Here is a 22,500-nt window from a genome sequence, read left to right as displayed (position 1 = left end):
AGATGAGCATTGCCCCCTGTCTCCGGGCATTGCCCCCTGTCTCCGGGCAGATGCAAACAAAAGAGCATTGCCCCCTGTCTCCGGGCAGATGCAAACAAAAGAGCATTGCCCCCTGTCTCCGGGCAGATGCAAACATTGCCCCCTGTCTCCGGGCAGATGCAAACAAACATTGCGTAGAGGAGCAACTCGATTTCCTGTGTCGACGGCATACGAGCGCAGGCTTTGAGAGTTTGTTTAGCTTTGCCATGTATAATGTAAATGCCACCCGTGACATGTTTCCCCCGACCTGCTTCCTTCATATATTATGCATATAGAACCTACTGCTTCAATAGACTATATTATTCTAAAAGTACAGCAAACAGTTACACTCACTTGCCACCCCCACCCCATTTCTCTGGTACTCCCACTGCCTGTAGTACACCCTCCATGTCTGGATGTGTGACCCTCCACACAAGGACATCAATATGATTGTAATTGTCCTGAAGACTAAAAGGTGCTCCAATCTATTCCTTTGTCAGCTCACATGCGTACCCACCCAGCGTACCCACCCAGCGTACCCACCCAGCGTACCCACCCAGCGTACCCACCCAGCGTACCCACCCAGCCCCTTTGATGACGTGGGATTGGAATCAAAGGCAAGCAAGGCGGAGATAGAACAAGGCATACTAAGGGGAGGGGGGGGGGGGGGGGGGGGGGGGGGGTTGTGGTCAATGGCCACTCATGCCCGACTTCCTACACTGTCACATCCGACCTCCACTTGATCCCTTAAAACTGATGCTTCTCGGACGATCCACCAGGGACCAAATCCTTACTGTCAAAAGCTGTAGCCAAGTTCTTCTGGTGCCAAACACTGCACACACACACGCACGCAGTGCTGCCTGCCTTCCTTTCCTTCAGAAAATGGGATTGAAGAGTTGATAAGGGAATCTCTTGGCATCTATTAAGTACCTGCTGTATTCCATCCAGCATGCACTTGCTTACCTCTCCTCTGGGACTCTCCCGCTCTTCCTCAAAATGTCTCTCTCTCTCTCTCTCTCTGTCTGCCTGCCTCTCTTTACTTTCTCTCCAGAGAGAGGAACAGACCAGACACATTGCAAAGCGTTGCGGGCAGCGGCTGATAAAACCTGCCAGCTACCGACCATCTACAATGACTTTCACGCTTGCTTCCACACACTTCAGTGTTGTCCTTTGTGTGAGCATGACTCTCTGTCTCTCTTGAACATTTCCCTCTACGAGTTTCCCTCCTAAGCACAACAGCCCCAGCACGGTTCGGCTGTTCCTTCCAAAAACCACAGCCACAAATGTTCAGCGGATCTCCCGCCGGAGCGTCATTTTCCAACCTGCCTAATGTCTTTTCTCACTACCCTTCGATTATCTCCCTCGCCGTATTAGACATGCTATTTCACCTTTCCCTCTAATCACAGTGTAATCGCCACCCCTCTATACATTAGCGGCAACCAAGTGAAAAATCATCAGGATAATCACTTGGACCAAATTACAGGCGAGATGGTTCCCTGAATGTGCGGCAATGACAGAAGGAAGATTAGAGAGAATTATGTTTGTGCCTACTCCCTGGCAAGGCTGACGACAGCTGACCTGGCACCAATAATACTGCAGAATTTATGGAACAGGGGAACAGAGATATGGGATAAAGCTCTGCATATCATAGCAAGGTGTTAATATTGGATAGTGGATTCACTGGATTGACGCAGGGAGGATTATTGTGAGAGAAAGGTGGGAAGCAAAATGTCTGAAATCTTTCTTTTAGCACAAAGGCGTCTCAACAATAGTGGGTAAAATTGGGTTGAAACCAACAATTATGCCGGGAATCTGCAGTTCCTTAAATGCAGCTGTTGTGTGGCCTGTGTTATTGTCCTTCTGCTTTCAGCATGTAATTGTGTCTCAAACTACCTCCACCATTTTCTACAAAACAACCTGCTCTGAAATGCTTTTCCAATCCCCCCTGCCCCCATCCCCCCAGTTGTATTACAGTTGGGACACCTGCAAAGCACCGAAGCAGATTGTTTAGTCGCTAGCACAGTAGTTCTTTGAATTCAAAATGATGCCCAACAGGACATGGTTGGTAACATTTGGGTTCTTCCAAATTGCCTTTCATTGCCTCTCTGGAGCCTAATTATTCTTTGTCATAAAACTATGACCACATTACTCGAAAAGCCTGTACTTAGTTGACCGGAGTTCCCCAGGGCTCTATACCAGGCTAGAACGGAGGCAGTGAGGGCTCTATACCAGGGCTGAGGGCTGAGGGCTCTATACCAGGCTAGAACGGAGGCAGTGCACGTGTGCAAAAAGGTCCTTGAATCCATGTAAAGTCGGCCAACATGAGGCCACGTTCTACCGCCAACCGCATGCGCTCATTATTCATGCAACGCTAAATTGATCAACGGGAGGTCTAATGTTCCATGAGCAATGATTCTGCTTAGGCTCTGCTGTCTTGAAAACTACCTCCCGCAAGACTCTCGCTCTCTCCGTGACGCCGCAACAAGAACCGTGGATGCCTGCTTCATTGGTCTCTCTTCATCTGATGGCTCCTGTACCACAAATGCTGTACCAGCACCCGCTGTTACAAAGATTCTACTTAATGGCAGGTTAAGTCTCCCGGCGAGCCAGAGCCCAGCCCAGACTAGCGTCCTGCTGTCTGCATGGCTAACGGTGCCAGGCTTTTCTTGCCTTTTTTTCTCACTATGCCAATGCTAAATTAGGCAATGTGAAATCAGCCCTTCAATAGTTTTAACAAGTGTGCTCGTATTGCTCTTAACACCCCAGGGAGGATGTTTATTGCTGTGTCGGGTTACAAGAATAGCTGTGAAGCAGATTCCGGGACGATGAAAATGAGGAGGAGAGATATAAATATATTTTCTTTCATTATTTTGTCGCTTGACTGGAGTAGTTTTCAAGCTCCTAGATCCTGTCCTCATTGTCCAGGCCGCTGTTTACTACCAAGTGGCCTTGAAAAATCACAACTAAAAAGGGGACTCGCCCCACTTTCATCGCCACTAAAGGGAATTTTAAATGTGATGTTTTTTCCCCAGTGCTGTTATTCTGAATATACGTAGCTACTCATATTAACCCAGAGGACATTGTGTTTAACCAACATGTTAAACAATGCTGAGAGACGCTAATACGGCATTCCAAACAACCATGAATTGATTGTGTCGGTGGCAGAGCTTATACTGGGGAACTTTGAGGGATTGCTTCTACGAATACACGGTAGTTGTCAGTTGGCTCTCAGGTCTCAAGCGCACTACGATCAAGTTACATGCACTGTAACGTCAGCATCTAACAACAACAAACCGCTTAAGAGGGGAGTTATATTATCAGCTAACAACAGCAAACCGCTTAGGTGCATCAAAACACCGGTCCAAAACAATTAAGGATAACTATACTACATACATAAATGACAGACCTCACTGTAATAATCCATGGCATTGTTTCTCCAAAGATGCTGAGTTGTCAGTCAACCCGTTCTTGCAGCGTATAGGCTTTCTGTGGTTGTAATGGCTTTATTTAGCATTCCACAAGGTCAGTCCCCCTGAGGAGTTAGTACCCTCGGAGGGTCCGACTGGCCCATGGCAGGGCAGAGTGGAGAGCTTGCCGGAGCGAGTCTAGAAGTCTCCAGGCCCCTGGGTGCAGAACACTCACCCTAAAATAGCAGTGATTGTCAAGCAAAGGAAGTGAAATGTAATTGACTGAAAGTGGAGTGGATAATTAAGGGAACCTGTTGGACAGGAGAGAGAGAAATTAATGCCGCTCATTTAATAGCTGCTTGGGGAGAGAAGAAGAGATAGGGGAAGATTCTCTGTCATCTCACTTTAGCACAGAAGAGGCTTTTGCTTTGGAAATGGGATTTTGTTACAGCGGAACGGAAGGTGGTGGAGGAGGAGGAGGAGGAGGAGGAAGAAGAGGCGGTAGGAGGAGATGGAGCAGTGGCGTTTAGAGGGTGGAAGGGCGGGAGGAGGTGAGGGGGGCGCTTCATGCTAAACTGAAACTCCACAAAGTCACTCCCCGATATACTCAGGGCATCAGGCCTTATGATGTCATGATTAGTGGAGGAGTTCAGAGCCTTGCCGTAGCCTCCCCGAACCCGGAGGGATGACGAGCACGGAGTGCTGAGGAAGAAAGAGGGGGCGGGGGGATTGGGGGATTGGGGAGGGAGGGGGGGGGGGGGGGTAATTGTGCCGGAGTCCATTGACATGGGATCCTACCCAGTCATTAGGGATCGAGCGCCGAGTCGGCACGGGCGGGGCAGAGGAGCTATCTAGAAACCTTGCCTTTGGAATTATCCAGATCGTCAATGCATTTTCAAAAGAACCACAACAAGAAAATAACGGCTTTAGATCCCTTATCGTGGACAACAGAATGGGCAGTCCATCACTGGAAGTGTGCAATTACGTGGGACAACAAAGCTGAGAGCAATGAAGACAAAGACCTTTCTTTTTAACTCTTTCGTGTATGTAAATATTAGAAGAAGAAAAAACATACAGAGGCAGGTTGTATGAACTCTATAGCAGCTTGAGAAGCCCAACTCTGTGGGACAATGATGTCACTATAAAAATGTATCCACAGCAGTGCAGGGATCTATGGGAGAGAGTTTGAGTCATTTTAAGCCCCTCACTTTTGGTTACTAAACACACATCCTACAACACTATAGAGCACCGAAGTCTGACGTCACTTTCAGTAGAGGGCGTCAGTCCCCAGGTTCATGTATTTGTTTAGTTGCATTGAAATCCCCATTGAGGCGATTTTAGATCGCCTCATATAACAACTGTGTTTGAAAAATAAACATGTCACCCCGGCCGCTTCACTCATATGGATATTAAGAATCAACTGACTGAGAGAAAACGCTAATGTTACTGCTACTGAATTAGTTAGATTTTCGCTAGAAGCAGACTGTATCATATATGAGTGACTGACTGTTGCAAACGATACAGAGACACCTTCCCGACAATAACGCCGAGACAGCTTGTTTATTTTTGGACCACAACGCTTATAGTAGACGATATTAAGATCACCCCATGTTATTCTCCATAGAGAAATTATACTTCCGCGAACCAGGGGAATCGTCGGGATGAGCGAGTTACGTCAGGACTTCGGTGCTCTATGCCCAGGAGCAGGGCTTAGAGAGGATTTCAAGTTCAGCTCTAGTTTGGAATCTAAAACCATGGCCCCGAAGCTATCTGCTAATTAAGATTCTGTTTACACTGACACGTCATGATTTCTCTGACAGTAGAAAGATTGCCTGCGTGGTAATTGGATTAGTCTGACTGGGGCTGATGAGGAGAGAGTGTGACAGTGACAGTGACAGTGCTTCTCATCCATCTGCATGCCCGCTACTTGCCACCACTGGTACAGGGGTGAGAGAGAGAGAGAGGGAGGGAGAGAGAGAGAGAGCATGTCAGTCACCGCCACACTTTGCAGCACCACTGGCAGTTAACGGGCAGAAGGGTTTTGCTAGATTAGAGGCTTAACCCATTCTGAACGGGCACCCATTTTGGTGTTAGCATCACGTTATGCTTTAGCTATTGAAAAATAGCAGATCTACAAGCTCATATCGCGCCACCGAGTGGCGCGATACGAGCTTGTAGGTCTGCTATTTTTGAAAAATCGAAGACACTTTTAGAATCTGATCTCAGGTCAGAATGGGTTAATAATGAAACTGTCAGGATGTAATAGACATTTTTAGAATCTGATCTCAGGTCAGAATGGGTTAAAGCGATGTTGAGTTTCTAGTAGAGCCGTGGGTTTGTAGCCACCATAGCATGATATGAGACCTATATTGCTGATCATCTGTATCTGTTGCTTCTGTGGGCTAGCGACTGGGAAGTGCTGATTCCATTCACTCATATGGTATGCCGAAAACAGATCTCAAAAGGAACTATTTTTGCACGTATGCGAACAATGTCGATTCTACTAAAGCTCAACATTGCTTTAATGTACCGTACCGTACCATACTGTACATACCGTACATATGAGGAGTATCATTCCAAAATGAGATGTCGACACATGCAAATGTATTACGTGTGATGAAAGTGAGACTCGGTAACCCACTCTTAGAAAATTTGACTCATGTTCAAGAGCAAAATTATACACATTGATCTGTTATGTTGGGGATATCAAGTTGTAGAATAAATGTCATATGGATGAATATGTGGGATTTAAATTGTAATAATGTAAATATCATCTCTGTTGGGTGTAAACCTCATATTGTCCAAAACTGTTTCAGATCGACAAGCTTGTACATCTGCCACCTTGTATACTATTGTGTGATGCTGTAGTATACGATCAAGTATAGGGCAAAAACGAAAAAATACAAAAAGTGAAAATATGGAAACAAGAGGTTTCTGCCCGACAGCGACGATATGGTCCAACCACAGAGGGCGAGATGAAGCGGAGAAAGGGGTCAGAAAAGAAAGATGCACTGATTTATTATTATTTATTTTATTTATTTATTTAAAATGCCAAGACTACCCAGCAGATCCCCCCCCTGCCTGTCTGACTCAATCAACCTCTGCTGTCCTGAGTACAACGGCTGCGTTACTACTGTACATATAATATAGCTTATTTTTCAATTATTTTGAGCCTTCTTTATAGACCGTACAATAGATCATGTTAAAATGATTAAAACAAAACAAAAAAGAGAGGAAATTAATAGTTAATATATTTCAATGACTATAAGAGAAGGAACCTATGAAATAATTTATCAAGAACAGAATAGAAAGTGATTTTATTTCTTGTATATTGATACGCTCGGGTTCAAACAATGGGATTTTATATTCATGTCGGTAAATGGCTCTTTATTTTCCTGTCCTTTGTTTCCTTTATCTCCTGAAGCTGGGATAGACCCATTCTCACAAGGTTTAGTCTGATGTACTTGATATGTAAAAAGGGAGGATTTCTTTTTTTGTTTAGTTTTTTTTTTATCCATTTCTTTGCTGTACAATCCCTGTTTGAAATCTCTTGTGAATGGACAATTTCAAAGAGATTTTGTTGACAGAACGTCGACTTAACGTCTGTAAAATAATTAAGAAACTGCACTGTAAAGGGATGGTGAAAGGAACCGGTCATGCGGATCTCCAAGAGATGAATCCATTGCACAACTGAGTTCAATGGAATCAGCGTTTGCATGTTAAAAAAAAGAAAATGTCATTGGAGACCTTTTGTTCTTTTCAAAAGAGGGGGAAGAAAAAAATACCCACGCTTTTACTGTCAGATTGGTTTTGAGACCTATGTTCTCATTTACCATTGTCTTGAAGTCATGAATTCCTCTAATCTTTTCTACTTTGTGTTGTTTTTTTTATGGGCCAGAGGTAATCAAAGAGACATGATTCACTTCGATCTCCTCTGCTCTTTAAGATGTGTTAAGATTTCTCTCAGAGTTGGTTATCTTGGTGCTGTCAAGGTAGCTTTGCGTGTAAACGCGATGCTAGTGGTCGACTCCGTCCACTGAAAAAACATTGTGCCAATAGTAGATATAGTTCCACTGCATTACTTTGCTCCAATCAGGTTCAAGTCGTTGACAACCAAACTAGGTTTTAATGTGAGGAGGGAATTCTGCCTTAAACACAGTCCAGTCCCCTCTGTCAGTACTACCTGTGAACACTGGTCAGACACATATTGTATTCTGGGAAGTCAGTGGTGTTTTCTTCAGTGGTTTTACTGATGCGTTGCCAGAGATGGAGCGTTCCTGCTGAAATGTGCTTTCAGCCATAAAAGCCCAGAGTCAGTTTCGCCTCAAGCCCACTCTGACACCACAACAAAAAGGACAGAGTCATCCACCACCTGCATGTTCATTGGTTACAAGGACCAAAATGATTAACACTTTCAAGCCAACTAAGCAGCTATGCTCCAATCAATACCAATACAACAGAATAAAACAATGGAAAAGGAAAAAAAAATGTTTATACTGTACATATAGGGAAAATTGCACCACTGATGTTGCATCTCTTGAACATTATACGTACATTCCCAGCTTCACTCTCATCCCATCGACTTGATTTTATGGTCTTAGTGTTTGTTTCCCCACGCGGAGGCAAATTTATCATAATGTAATAAGGTATTTATTTTATTTTATTTTTTGGAATGGAACAATTCTCTCTTTTTTTTATTAACTTGAAGAAATGATTCACTGATTATAATTATCATTTATTTTAAATTTTATTTTCTGAAACTGCTGTAATTTGACCTTGGCGTTGGCTGGGGTCTGTTTCTCCCTGATTGGGGGTGGTTTCTCCCATAGTGCTCCTGACCTCTGTAGTTCTCTCTAGTTCATTATATTCTGCTTAGACTAAAATAAAGCACAGTCCTGTAGAAGATTGAGCCTGCATTGTCCTTTTTACAAACTGTCTATGGTTGGATTGAATGATTCAATACCTATACAATGGCTACGTTTACATGGACAGTTAAATCCCCTTTTCATTCAGAATAAAAGTTAAATCCTATTAAAAGTTGTCATGTAAACACCTACAAAAACTTAAATCGGAATGAAAATGGCCAATCTGATTTAAACTTAGATCTGATGTAACTGACCGGATTATTCCATTTTTAAATCCTATTGAAACAATTGTGGACTCATGTAAACACTCATTCGGATTTAAGTTCATTCTGGTCTTTCTGCGCATGCTTGTTTCCATGTAATTGGTATGGCCATATTATGCTCTTGTTTTGCGATTAATTATAAGAAACTAGACATGTTTAATTTCACATCTCTGAGAGCAACCTCTCATAGGCTACAGGATACATCAAATATAAAGTAATATGGCATAAAAGTGTTTTTTTATTATTATTATTATTTTGTTTTACCTGAAATGTAGTGGAGTAGAAGTAAAAGTATTGGAAATTGGAAATACTCAAGTAAAGTAGAAATACCTCAAATTTTTACTTTAGTAGAGTACTAAAGTAAATGTACTTATTTACTTTCCACCACTGGACGTAAACATATGCGCCCTGCCCCCCATCCAATCAGAAGCCTTCCCAGCCCCAAACCTGATGTGGAATGAAATAATGGGATTTAAAAGTATTGTCCATGTAAACACTCATTCGGAATGACCATGTAAATGTGAATTAATTAATTCTGAAGTTTTCATTCTGAATGAAAAAGCCCTCATGTAACCGCAGCCAATGACTGAGGGCTCTGGTGCATATCAGAGCGGTGTGAGCCTTCATTCTGTGAAGGATGCCCGGCATCTTTCTGAGACTTGAATTCGTGGTGAGAAATGCATTCAGGACGTGTCATTGTATTAATTGAGATAATAGCGCTAAGCATATCTGAATACCAAATTAGACGAGAAGGGTAGTAGGAAAATCGTTTAAAAAGGGCGAATAATGCATAATAAATGGAACGGAGATTGGGAGTGGGAGGGGAATAAATTGTGAATTGATTAAAAGCTAAATGGATATTCAGTGGCCAGTCTTGACGGAGGTGTTACAGTTTAAACAAAACCAGGTGCAACCCGAGGGCAGATTTGATCGAGGCGTGCAAATAAAGCAGCAGCGGATCAATGGATTAATCAGAGGTATTCCTCCACACCTTCGTTTTATCGACAGACACGTTACGGTACAGAGGAAGGGGTCACATTGAGGCCTGGTCAGTGTCCTTTTTTATGGACCTTTAGCGTCCTCCTCCCTCATTAACCGGGAGCGGGGGATGACCACTCCACCAGTGACCGGGCACAACAACATCATTGCAGTATATTGGGAAAGATCGTGGGATCTCCAATGTCATTGGTGTTCCAAAACAGAATGTCAATTAAAAATGTGTCTTGTGTGTCTTAGTGGGATATATTTCACTTTCCTTTTTTTTTATTTCATTTTTTTGTCATTTTATCATCCACTCAGGCTTATGTGAGCTCCTCGGACACTTCCTATACAAACCCATTGCAACGTCAACCTCCATTTTTACTGTGTTTTTTGGTGACTGATAGTGTCCTTCTCATAACATGAGGGGTCTGTGTTTTTTCAATTACTTTTTTCATTTATTTTTTATTTTATTTTTTTGGAAAATTAAAAGCATCAGGAAAGACTGGAAAGGCTCCATAAAGATAAGAGATTTGGTGTAGAGGGGGGAAATGTATGGACCGAGTATAGACCACTGCAGGGACTCACACCGGTCAACAAGGCATATAGATAGGGTTTAAATGGTTAATAGCTTATCAACATGGATATTGTTGTGCAGTGACATGGAACCAGTCACCAGCCTGACTGAGCCCATCACTGCGGACAGAGAAAGATCAAGATTCTCTTACATCAGTGGTTCTCAGAATAGGGTATGATACCCCAGGGAACATAAATGACCACACCATCCCAAGTGACGCCAAACATCATGTCTTGTTTATGGCTCCCTTTGGTGCATCAATGTAGCACGGGTATGGAAACAAGATTTATTAGTTACTAAATCTGTAGGAGGTGATCATAAAAAAGAAGGGCCCGGTTGGGGCCCTAACTCCTGGTCATTCACATGTTGACTCCCGTGTGTTTGTGTGTGTGTGTGTGTGTGTGTGTGTGTGTGTGTGTGTGTGTGTGTGTGTGTGTGTGTGTGTGTGTGGCTGGCGTCTCCAGGGACCTCGTCATTGTATCGCAGACAAACCATGATTCCTTTTGACAAACTGGATTGTTCCTCGAGTGAGTTCACACTGAATTATTTCAGCCCTTTTTCGATTGCATCTCCTACCCCCTGAGATCCCCCCCCCCCCCAACCCCCCCCATCCCCCCCAGTGTTGCTTTTGAGTCGTAAGCCTTGACAGCCACCGTTGTCGATACTCAATCTGTCCTGTAACCCCTAAAGCTGATGAAATGTGCTAACAGGGGGTTTGTTTGTTTGTCTCGGGCACTGGATGGGGAGAGAGTCGAGGGAGAGGGAAAACGAAACAACAACATTCTTTTGACAGTTTCCATTTTTCCGATGTTTTGGAGTAAGGGATAATCATGAAGTATGGATTGGAAAGGGGGGGTTATTTCATTTTTTTTTTTGTCTTAATCCTTGTTTGAGTTGTAAAAAGTAAAAGCAAAAAGTGTGTTTGTTCAGAACACCACGGTTCCTAGTTTCACACATTTATCCTAGATTCCAACTTCCCTGCTATTTCAATCAATTATGGTGGTTTTGTAAATTCTCTGCACTCGTTTTTCATGGTTTTCCATGCCCCATGCCAAAGTGCCAGCACTCGCCCCGCAGACTGCCATCTCCCAGGCGGATGGGTGCACGCGACCTCGCCCTTTAGCTACTCGCCCTCAGGGCGTCTTACTGGTAACATTTTAAGTTCTATTCGCCTGTATCACAATGAAAACAAATGTTTCAATCCTTTAAAGAACAAATACCCACAAACAATACCCCCTTTTTCTAATTATGATTTGGCCTGCCAACACTGAAGCTGAAATAACACAACAAAAGCACAAGCACTGCACTATGTAAATGAGATAATGTTAAGCGATACCATGTTCCATTTAGCAAGCATGGACGTGATCACGAGTAACACCCTTTCCACCACCTATAACTACAACTACTGCTGTATGTCACCAGCTCCAATGCCGCACTGTGTATAGCGGCTTGTCACTTAGCATGCGTTTAGCATTTGACTTTTATCGTCCATTAATCTATCAGTGTCTCCATTAGGGACTCTGGAGCTATTTGAATCCTTGGCATATACTCTACAGGCCTATTAGCATGTCCTGTAATGGGAAAACATGTTGGGAACACTAAGCGTCGCTCACACCACTCAGGAAACCTGATTGTATTCACAATGCTATACTCTATAAAGTGTGGATTTGCATAGAGAAAGTCTTTGCGACAGGCGCCCGTATTTTCAGAAAATAAATAAATAAACAGCTTTCGTGCATTTAGGATTTCCCCTTAACCCATTCTGACCGGGCACCCATTTTGGTGTCAGCATCATGTTATGCTTTAGCTATTGAAAAATAGCAGATCTACAAGCTCATATCGCGCCACCGAGTGGCGCGATACGAGCTTGTAGGTCTGCTATTTTTGAAAAAAATCGAAGAACGACTGACATTTTTAGAATCTGATCTCAGGTCAGAATGGGTTCATCAGACCAGTGTGTGTCCGGCGGAAACCTCGTATGAATCTGATCTCAGGTCAGAATGGGTTAAGGAGGCGGCGGAACAGGTGTGACAAAGGGCGGCACATTTCGATTCCATCCCCTCTTAACCCATTCTGACCTGAGATCAGATTCATACGAGGTTTCCGCCGGACACACACTGGTCTGATGAACCCATTCTGACCTGAGATCAGATTCTAAAAAATGTCAGTCGTTCTTCGATTTTTCAAAAATAGCAGACCTACAAGCTCGTATCGCGCCACTCGGTGGCGCGATATGAGCTTGTAGATCTGCTATTTTTCAATAGCTAAAGCATAACATGATGCCAACACCAAAATGGGTGCCCGTTCAGAATGGGTTAACATGCAGATTCTGAAAATAACAAAAGCTTATAAGTAAATGGAAGTCTGGAGTAGACCCAGGTACGCAAAGCCGCACAATCCTTTTGATCCTATTATGTATTACAAAAGCCTAATCAATATCTAATCAGGGAGAATACAGCGCGCTGTCTTACAGAGCTCTTTGTCGTCAGGGGTGAGGTTGCCATAGTGACAGGACAGGTGTGGAGCGGCTTAGACTGTGTGCGGTATTGATGGAAATTAAGAAGCATTGATGAGTGTTGAAGATGTTGGGATTGAAAAAGGGGAGATAATTAAAGTGAGAGATGCAGGCAGGATATTTAGGCAGGACGTGTTTTCACCCATTTCAATTGAAACAGGCTGCGTCCTCCCTGAACCACCCCCCCCCCCCCCCCCCCAATACTTTTACCCAAATCCAGCTCAAGTGGAGTTAGGAGGTTTTTGACCAGTGACTGTGGAGATACAAGTTAGAAGATAGTACTTATACAGTAGGTAACTTTTTAATAATTTTCATTGCTTCAATATGTAAAACCCACACACAGACGTATGTTCAATAGTGATTTATTTTGGAGAATCTGACAAAATGTGGAATGTTTTATTAATTATTATTTTACACAAATCTTCTTTTCTGGGTTCACTGGCATTAATTATGTTCAGATGGGGGTCCACAGCCACATTAATTATGTTCAGATGGGGGTCCACAGCCACATTAATTATGTTCAGATGGGGGTCCACAGCCAAATAGAAAGACATTTGGGGGGTCATTGGCATGAAAACGTTTGAGAACCACTGCTATAGCCCACCATCAACAGTCACTAGTGGGCGAAGACGAGGGCATAGTTGAGGCTTCTCCTCATTCCAAAGCAAAATGATCAAGGTTTCAGTTTGTTCATTTTGTAATAGTTAAGGTTTGGATCATTTTTATATTGAGCTGTCCATGGTGCTGATAGTGCACGCAAAGCAGCTTGAATCCTGTTCCTGTACATGGTCTGTCTAACCTACTGTTCACGGAAGACAGTAAGAGGTGAACCTGCCATGAAATACATATAGGCACAGCAATTAACATTAACATCGTTTGAGTATGCAAATTCAGATTATGTGCACATTCCATCCATTGAGGAGAAGGGGGTGATCTCGTTATGAGGAGAGGAGAGTGTTGCGCAATGTCTTTTGACATCTCTCTATCTTATACTGTATAACCATAGTATAATAAAGGCTAGATGGTCTTTGACGTAGTCACCCGGCGACCATCTTTCTTCGGAAACTACAGTACGGTATGTTCAATGGCAGCTCAAACAAAAACAGTCATAACTCGCTCAAATCTTGACAGGTTGGTTTATTTCAAATGTTATCAACGTGGCTATGATTCAGGACGAATTTTGTTTTTATATGAACGTCGTATAAAAGCATATAAGTATGCGGACGTCTCTGATGTTTATCACAAACCAAACCGTTTGAAAATCGTTTGAAAATTGAGCAAGTTGTGGTTATTTAAAAGTACATGCCCCATAGACACAATGTTATGCTAGCTGCCTCGAGGTAAGATGGCTGCCACGTCGCTCTCCATTGGCCAGAGCGCGGGTGAGCCATCTAGCTTTCTTATATATATATATATCTGTGTATAATGGGTGTCCCCTATGGCAGGTCCCATTCACCTAGGGCCCCTCCCTTCATGATGTGACACACTTGTTATGCGATGCTCAGCCAATGGCACATTTTACACTTTATAGATTCTGGGCTTCCATCAGGATTTTGTGCAATTTTTAGCATCAGTGATAAGTGTGAGTCGACCCCTAACCCTTACTGCTGTGTGAGTCGACCCCTAACCCTTACTGCTGTGTGAGTCGACCCCTAACCCTTACTGCTGTGTGAGTCGACCCCTAACCCTTACTGCTGTGTGAGTCGACCCCTAACCCTTACTGCTGTGTGAATCGACCCCTAACCCTTACTGCTGTGTGAGTCGACCCCTAACCCTTACTGCTGTGTGAGTCGACCCCTAACCCTTACTGCTGTGTGAATCGACCCCTAACCCTTACTGCTGTGTGAATCGACCCCTAACCCTTACTGCTGTGTGAATCGACCCCTAACCCTTACTGCTGTGCACTGCAACAGCAAAACACACACACACACACACACACACCCCATCGACCCCTAACCCTTACTGCTGTGCACTGCAACAGCAAAACACACACACACACACACACACACCCCCCATCGACCCCTAACCCTTACTGCTGTGCACTGCAGCAGCAAAACACACACACACACACACACCCCATCGACCCCTAACCCTTACTGCTGTGCACTGCAGCAGCAAAACACACACACACACACACACACACACACACACCCCATCGACCCCTAACCCTTACTGCTGTGCACTGCAACAGCAAAACACACACACACACACACACACACCCCATCGACCCCTAACCCTTACTGCTGTGCACTGCAGCAGCAAAACACACACACACACACACACACCCCATCGACCCCTAACCCTTACTGCTGTGCACTGCAGCAGCAAAACACACACACACACACACACACACACACACACCCCATCGACCCCTAACCCTTACTGCTGTGCACTGCAACAGCAAAACACACACACACACACACACACACCCCATCGACCCCTAACCCTTACTGCTGTGCACTGCAGCAGCAAAACACACACACACACACACACACCCCATCGACCCCTAACCCTTACTGCTGTGCACTGCAACAGCAAAAAACACACACACACACACACACACACCCCATCGACCATTAACCCTTAATGCTGTGCACTGCAACAGCAAAACAGAAATAATACATTATTGAAATTGACACTGCATGTTGATTGTCATTGCACATATTATTCCAGGAGTAGGACGAAGGATGTACTTCCTCTTGGTGGGGGCTCCTCAAAAATGGGGGGAAAAGGGATGAAAAATAAATGTACAGAACCCACATTATGCCTATTCCCAGGTTTTCCAACTCAATCACCAATAACCGAGCAGCAAGGTCAGGGGCCCAGACGGGGTGACACACACACACACACACACACACACACACACACACACACACACACACACACACACGCAAGCCCCAAGTTCAATAGGCCACTAACTTTGCTTCAGAACACAGTGCAATAATTCACAGCACAGTGCAAGTATCTCCCCCTATCACCCCCCCCCCCCCCACACACACACACACACACACACACACACACACACACACACACACACACACACACACACACACACACACACACACCCATGAACCTGATGAAGACAGGTTAGCTTTCCAAATGCTAATGTATGTGTTTTGGCTGTTCAGCACTGTTAGATAAATTGAGATGAATATTATGAACATGATCTGAAGGCTGAGAGTGAGAGAGGGTGATCTATTACGCCTGCTCTAACCACCTGAGGAGTGCATTGCACGCGGCATAGCAAACTAATGAAAACAGCTCACTGCAGTAGAGCTATATACTATATTACTGTTTACTGGATATTCTGAGATACGTAATTATGAAGCATTTCTGGAACCACACACACACACACACACACACACACAGGCTCCTGCTGTGCAATCTGCAATAGCACTGCTGTACTATACCAAAAATTATCTTTAACTTGCGGGTACTGTATATAGAATTGAGTAGCCACTTTAACATGAAATGTTCTGGAGCCTTTTAACCCATTCTGAACGGGCACCCATTTTGGTGTCAGCATCATGTCATGCTTTAGCTATTGAAAAATAGCAGATCTACAAGCTCATATCGCGCCACCGAGTGGCGCGATACGAGCTTGTAGGTCTGCTATTTTTGAAAAATCGAAGAACGACTGACATTTTTAGAATCTGATCTCAGGTCAGAATGGGTTAATCAGACCAGTGTGTGTCCAGTGGAAACCTCGTATGAATCTGATCTCAGGTCAGAATGGGTTAAGGATGTATAGACTCTTGCTGTTGCCCTAACCACTAGATAAGACGCGAGACTACTGCTGTGCAATGGATATCTCCAAACAGCGATATCACTAATGAGAGCCAATTCTCAAACTTCAGTCTGTAACTTAGTTTTATTTGCCGGGTCTTTATTCCCATGAAAAGATTTCTGTCCCGCAGGAAATATTTTACAAGCCTCTGAACATTTCCCGGGAATTTATGTGAGTATATCAATTTGCAACGGCTTTCCTATAAGCACGAAATGAAAGAGAGCATGAACCGAAGTGCTCAATTTTTTTTTTATATCTCTCTCTTTCTCATTTCAAGTTAATTCACTGGGCGGTAAAAAAAAAAAAGCATAACGAGGTAATGTAAAGCGGTAGGCTGAGCGGGGGCATTTTTGAGTCACTGAGGCTGAGACTGCGCCCAGGCCCACCAAGGCTAACGCCAGCGCAGTGAGACAGACGCCACCACCGGAGGGGGCACACTGCCCATTGGCACGTTTATACGCACATCCCACACCCCTCAGCGCACGCCGCTCAGCCATTGACCCGTGCGGACCGGCGGGAGTTAGCAGGGTCTGTCCGTTCTGGCCGTCGGCCCTGACTGGTCCCCACAGGAGAGCTGTCCGTCAACACCTGATTAACACTTGAGATAATAGGTCATTAAAGTTCCCCTCGAATCAATGGGTCCGATCGAGTAATCAAGCAGGAGATTGAATGAACCCAAACCACCGTGGAAGTCCTTGTGAGAGCCAAGGGCCGCTAATCATTATTGAAGAGACCCAGAGAGATACCTTTCTGTTAGCATCGCTGCCAGTTCTTGTGAGAGAAAGGGAGAAGAAACCAGGGGATATATCTTGCGCCACCCCTTAAAGTAAACCTTATGCTTAAACATTTGCCATTTTTTACTTTTTTTGAAAAACCTTTTAAAATAGTTAAAATAGTCGATCTACAAGCTTACAATGTCTCGATGTAGATCGGCTAGTTGAACTACTTGGCAAATGGCAAATACGTGTAGGGATAAGAGATAAGGGAGCCCCAGGTCTATGAAAACTAGCCCATGAAGTGACGACACTTACTGGAATTTGGAATATTTGAACAAAATGCATATTCATTTTGGGGTCCTATCCGGTCAACATAACTGGGGGGGAAAATGCGAACAAATCCTGAATGATCTTCTTTCTTTCTTTCTTTCTTTCTTTCTTTCTTTCTTTCTTTCTTTCTTTCTTTCTTTCTTTCTTTCTTTCTTTCTTTCCCACCTAAACAACTGGGATTATCGATTTTTGTTCATTCCAGACACCGTTAAAAGACAAAGAATACATGAAATAAACACAATGAAAATAGTTAAAATTTGTAAATATGAAAACAAATATTCATAGTAGAGTGCTCAAAAAGGGACATAAGTTGAAGTTTAAAACGTATATATGAATAAATAAATGAATAAAGATAACTCACTCGGGTCCCACTCATGTCCCCCTGAAGCAGTTTGCCATCCCCTTGCGGGCCATGGCTGCATGTGTCCAGGCAGCAGCATCTGATGTATTCAGCGAGACCTTTTGTTCAAATCCCTGGGGGTGTGGGTTTGGGGTCAGCGCCGGTTAACCTTTGACCTTTCAGCTCGGAGATCTCATCCATCCTCATAAATCACACTGAAGTGTCATTATTTTCTGATGGCCGTGTCTTAATCACACACAAACACATAATTATTGCTGATTATAAACCATGCCAAATTACCATACGTACACACAATTTTGTGAAAACACACACACACACACACACACGCGTGCCTGCGCGCACGCGCGCACGCACACACACACACACTTCATCGGTCTCATTTTCTTTGGGAAAAACACATACTGTACTAGAGTTTACCGTTAGCAGTGTGAAGACATGCTTGCTGACATACATGCTCTATACACAGTAGCCATAATTGGAAAGAAAGAAGAAGAAAGACATTGGGCCTCTTCTTCCATCACAGGTCGTACCCATCATCATCAATACCTCCAGCTGGTGCAGAATGTGGCTGCTAGAGTCCCATAAAAGATATATTTTGAGATTGTATGCACAATAATCAAGATAAATGTATGGTGGTTGCATATTTACCCTTTCAGGCCATCTGTCTTAACCCATTCTGACCGGGCACCCATTTTGGTGTCGGCATCATGTTATGCTTTAGCTATTTAAAAATAGCAGATCTCCAAGCTCATATCGCGCCACCGAGTGGCGCGATACGAGCTTGTAGGTCTGCTATTTTTGAAAAATCGAATAGCGACTGACATTTTTAGAATCTGATCTCAGGTCAGAATGGGTTCATCAGACCAGTGTGTGTCCGGCGGAAACCTCGTATGAATCTGATCTCAGGTCAGAATGGGTTAAGCATCTTGCACCATTGATTGATTGGTTTAATAGTTTATTAGACAGACATGTATAAACAGCAACAGAGTACAGTCAAACACTCAGTCCAAAGGGGATAGCACCAAAAGAAAGTTGTCACATCTGACAACTGCTCCATGATTGAGTCAGACATGAAAGAGATGGAAGATGGGGACTGCAACAGTACATCTCTATCACAAAGAGGAAGCACAATCAAGGATTTTAGCGTGACACAAAGGACAGAACTGGACTTCTAAAGACACTGGACACAGCAAACATCCAGGAGTATTGTGAACACCATCAGTAGGTAGATACACACCAGTTGTCAATGTAGACCATCCCATCTAAAGTGAATATACGGTGGCAACAACAGCCAAATCCATTCAAAGGATACACTCCAAATATGACCTAAATGCTGATCTATTCAAGGGTCATCGTACTCCTGTCTACTGACCGTGATGTTCATGTGGAGGGTTCCCACGTCCATATGAGCTGACACCAGTCTTAACCCCTGGGCTACAATTAACGGAAAAAACGGAATATTTCTAAAAATACAAACCTCCCGTTCACGGAATTAACGGAATGTCAATCAATGTCAGTTATCTAGGGTTCAACGGAGCAAAAATTCATATTTCTTCGCTAATATCACTAATGTTGGATGTAATTTACCAAAAAACGGCCGAAATCCGCGTGATCGTGCGCTATCGTGCACGCGCGCCGTCTCTATGCGCGTCGCTGTAAAAAATGTGATATTTTGCGATGTTTTGGGGTTGATTTGAGGTTAATTTGTTACCCAAACAAAAAAATTGGGATTGGTAGTCCAAGGGTTTTAACTGCCATGTTCACTGAGGATGGAATACAAATTTGGAAAGCCAAGTCCACCAGCATGCATGGGAGCCAGTCACCAGGGACCCAGTCAGGTTCAGGTTCAGGTTCAGGTTCATTTATTAGTTTGTCCCCGTGGGGCGATTTGGTTTACAGCAAGGCATAACACAGGCAGGTAACATGAAACACAAAAACACAGCAAAGGCACATAGTACACATAGAACATTTAAAACAGGATGGCAGTTCAAGGTATCAGTGTAACAATATAATTCATAACTTTTCCAGAAAGTTGTATAAAGCCTTGATAGCTACAGGCACGAAGGAGAACTTATACCTGTTGCTTTTGGCCCCTGGAACTTTTAGGCGAATGTCACCATGGGAGCCAGTCACCCAGAGTAGTTTGGTTGGAGCATGCATGGGAGCCAGTCACCCAGAGTAGTTTGGTTGGAGCATGCATGGGAGCCAGTCACCCAGAGTAGTTTGGTTGGAGCATGCATGGGAGCCAGTCACCCAGAGTAGTTTGGTTGGAGCATGCATGGGAGCCAGTCACCCAGAGTAGTTTGGATGGAGCATGCATGGGAGCCAGTCACCCAGAGTAGTTTGGATGGAGCATGCATGGGACCCAGTCACCAGGGACCCAGTCACCAGGGACCCAGTCACCATGGGACCCAGTCACCAGGGACCCAGTCACCAGGGACCCAGTCACCATGGGACCCAGTCACCAGGGACCCAGTCACCATGGGAGCCAGTCACCAGGGACCCAGTCACCAGGGACCCAGTCACCATGGGACCCAGTCACCAGGGACCCAGTCACCAGGGACCCAGTCACCATGGGACCCAGTCACCAGGGACCCAGTCACCATGGGAGCCAGTCACCAGGGACCCAGTCACCAGGGACCCAGTCACCATGGGACCCAGTCACCAGGGAGCCAGTCACCATGGGAGCCAGTCACCATGGGAGCCAGTCACCATGGGAGCCAGTCACCAGGGACCCAGTCACCAGGGACCCAGTCACCATGGGACCCAGTCACCAGGGACCCAGTCACCAGGGACCCAGTCACCAGGGACCCAGTCACCATGGGACCCAGTCACCAGGGAGCCAGTCACCATGGGAGCCAGTCACCATGGGAGCCAGTCACCAGGGACCCAGTCACCAGGGACCCAGTCACCATGGGAGCCAGTCACCAGGGACCCAGTCACCATGGGAGCCAGTCACCAGGGAGCCAGTCACCATGGGACCCAGTCACCAGGGACCCAGTCACCAGGGAGCCAGTCACCATGGGAGCCAGAGTAGTTTGGATGGAAAAAGACAGATCTATGGGGCGACTGAGCCCTACCAGTTTACCTGGAGATTGCCAAACCTGCCCCAGATGACATTTGTGCAATTATAAAGTGTGTCTGTAAGTAAGAGTGAAAACCTGTGTATATGGTTTGCCATGCACAAGCATTTATTTTGCAATACAAATTTGTTGCATTTGCATTGATTATTGAATTTTATATGGGATCTTGCATGCAGTCATGAAAGGGGATCTCTCAAATATATTGTACATATCCACGTTCATTTATAAACACTCTAAGCTAATCTGATGCATTTAGCTCTCAAAAATATATCTTTTATGGGATTTTGGGATTTTTGGGCATGAAGGGGTTAATATGCATTCATTAATAATGCCCTAATCATGAATCAAATAAATGCATATCCACATTAGAAAGCAAATTTGATGCATTTAGAAGTATTTTGCACTAAATAAAGCTTTATTTTCTGGGATTGGTTAGTGTTTGGGGCATTTGAGGGGTTAGTAACAAAGACATGCTCAAGGGATATCACTCTCTTGAATTCTTAAGAGGTGACCCCAAGTGTCGTATCTGGACAAATAATTTTATACAATAACCCTTGTGCAAACGTACTCAAACTGTTGAAGCCTACTCAAATAGGTCGGATTACTATAGCTGACTGGCTTAAATATGCAAGACAGTTAGTCTCAGAGGCCTGCAGTCTTTGATATTTAAAGTCAAGGTGTCGTTGGCCTTTTCACATGCCTTTTGTTTAAGTCCAGATCCTGGGTCACACCTAAGGAAGTTAGCATGCTATTGTTTCAACCAAGAGGCCAATTGATTAAATCTCAGACGTCACTCTGTATGCATTTCTATACCACTGCCCACTGTTGATATGTAAAAGTTTAAAATCCCTCCCAGAAACATCTGTTTGATGAAAACTGCATATAATGTCTGTAAAATACAATGTTAAGAGAGTCTTGCTTGGGCAGGCTGACCCACGGTCAGTCTGTCGTGTGCTCCCGTGGCACAGCATGGCCACGGGGAAGCCATGCTATTCTGTCTTGGTCTTTGTCTGCAATAAATACAACTCTACACTTCAGCTCATCTCTGCCTGCTTGTTCCTTCATCCCATCGTCTGAGCGTCTGAGGCTTTGATGCCTGGTACTCTTCGTCCTTTTTGTCTGCTTCTTCACCCCAGGGGAGCAAGCTTCAAACAGTTAGAACAATAGCTCCGGATTCAGGTGTGAAGTGTAAACATTCCTGGCTCTGAGTGAGAGACCTTTTGGTGTATGAGATTTTACTGACCTAGTGACAATTGTATTGGTTCATTTTATAAGGAATTATACGACACAAGCTACAGAGGAAACCACGTTCACCCCCAGGGTTCCCGGACTATAGGGGATGTTTAAGGACGCCGTTGGGTATAACACCAACGAATTTTCAGACTCATGAGTCACTGGTTTTATCACCATGTGCATACATGACATATAGTTTAAAAAAAAAGACAGTTTGGATCTATCCAAATCAGAAGCCGTGGATCGACAGCGGAGTGCGTGAAGGACACGAACGGGACACCGGTTTCAGATCTGGCGACGTGGCAAGGCAAGGAGCAATGGGCACGGACCTCCATCAGGCAGGCTTACTCAAAAAAGATGGAAGACC

The 22,500-nt window shown here is 44.4% G+C and overlaps 1 pseudogene across 1 annotated transcript in view; it reads left to right on the top strand.

Annotated features, from left to right (window-relative positions):
• Nucleotides 1–22,500, top strand: part of LOC310877153 (CUGBP Elav-like family member 4) — a 94,407-nt pseudogene that overhangs the window by 71,658 nt on the left and 249 nt on the right. The gene's annotated exons all lie outside the window — the stretch shown is intronic.

This window comes from Protomyctophum parallelum, assembly GCF_964188405.1.
Source record: "Protomyctophum parallelum genome assembly, chromosome: 2".
NCBI classification, from domain to species: domain Eukaryota; kingdom Metazoa; phylum Chordata; class Actinopteri; order Myctophiformes; family Myctophidae; genus Protomyctophum; species Protomyctophum parallelum.
Note: the sequence above shows the minus strand (reverse complement) of the source record. Positions and strands in the feature narration are given on the sequence as shown.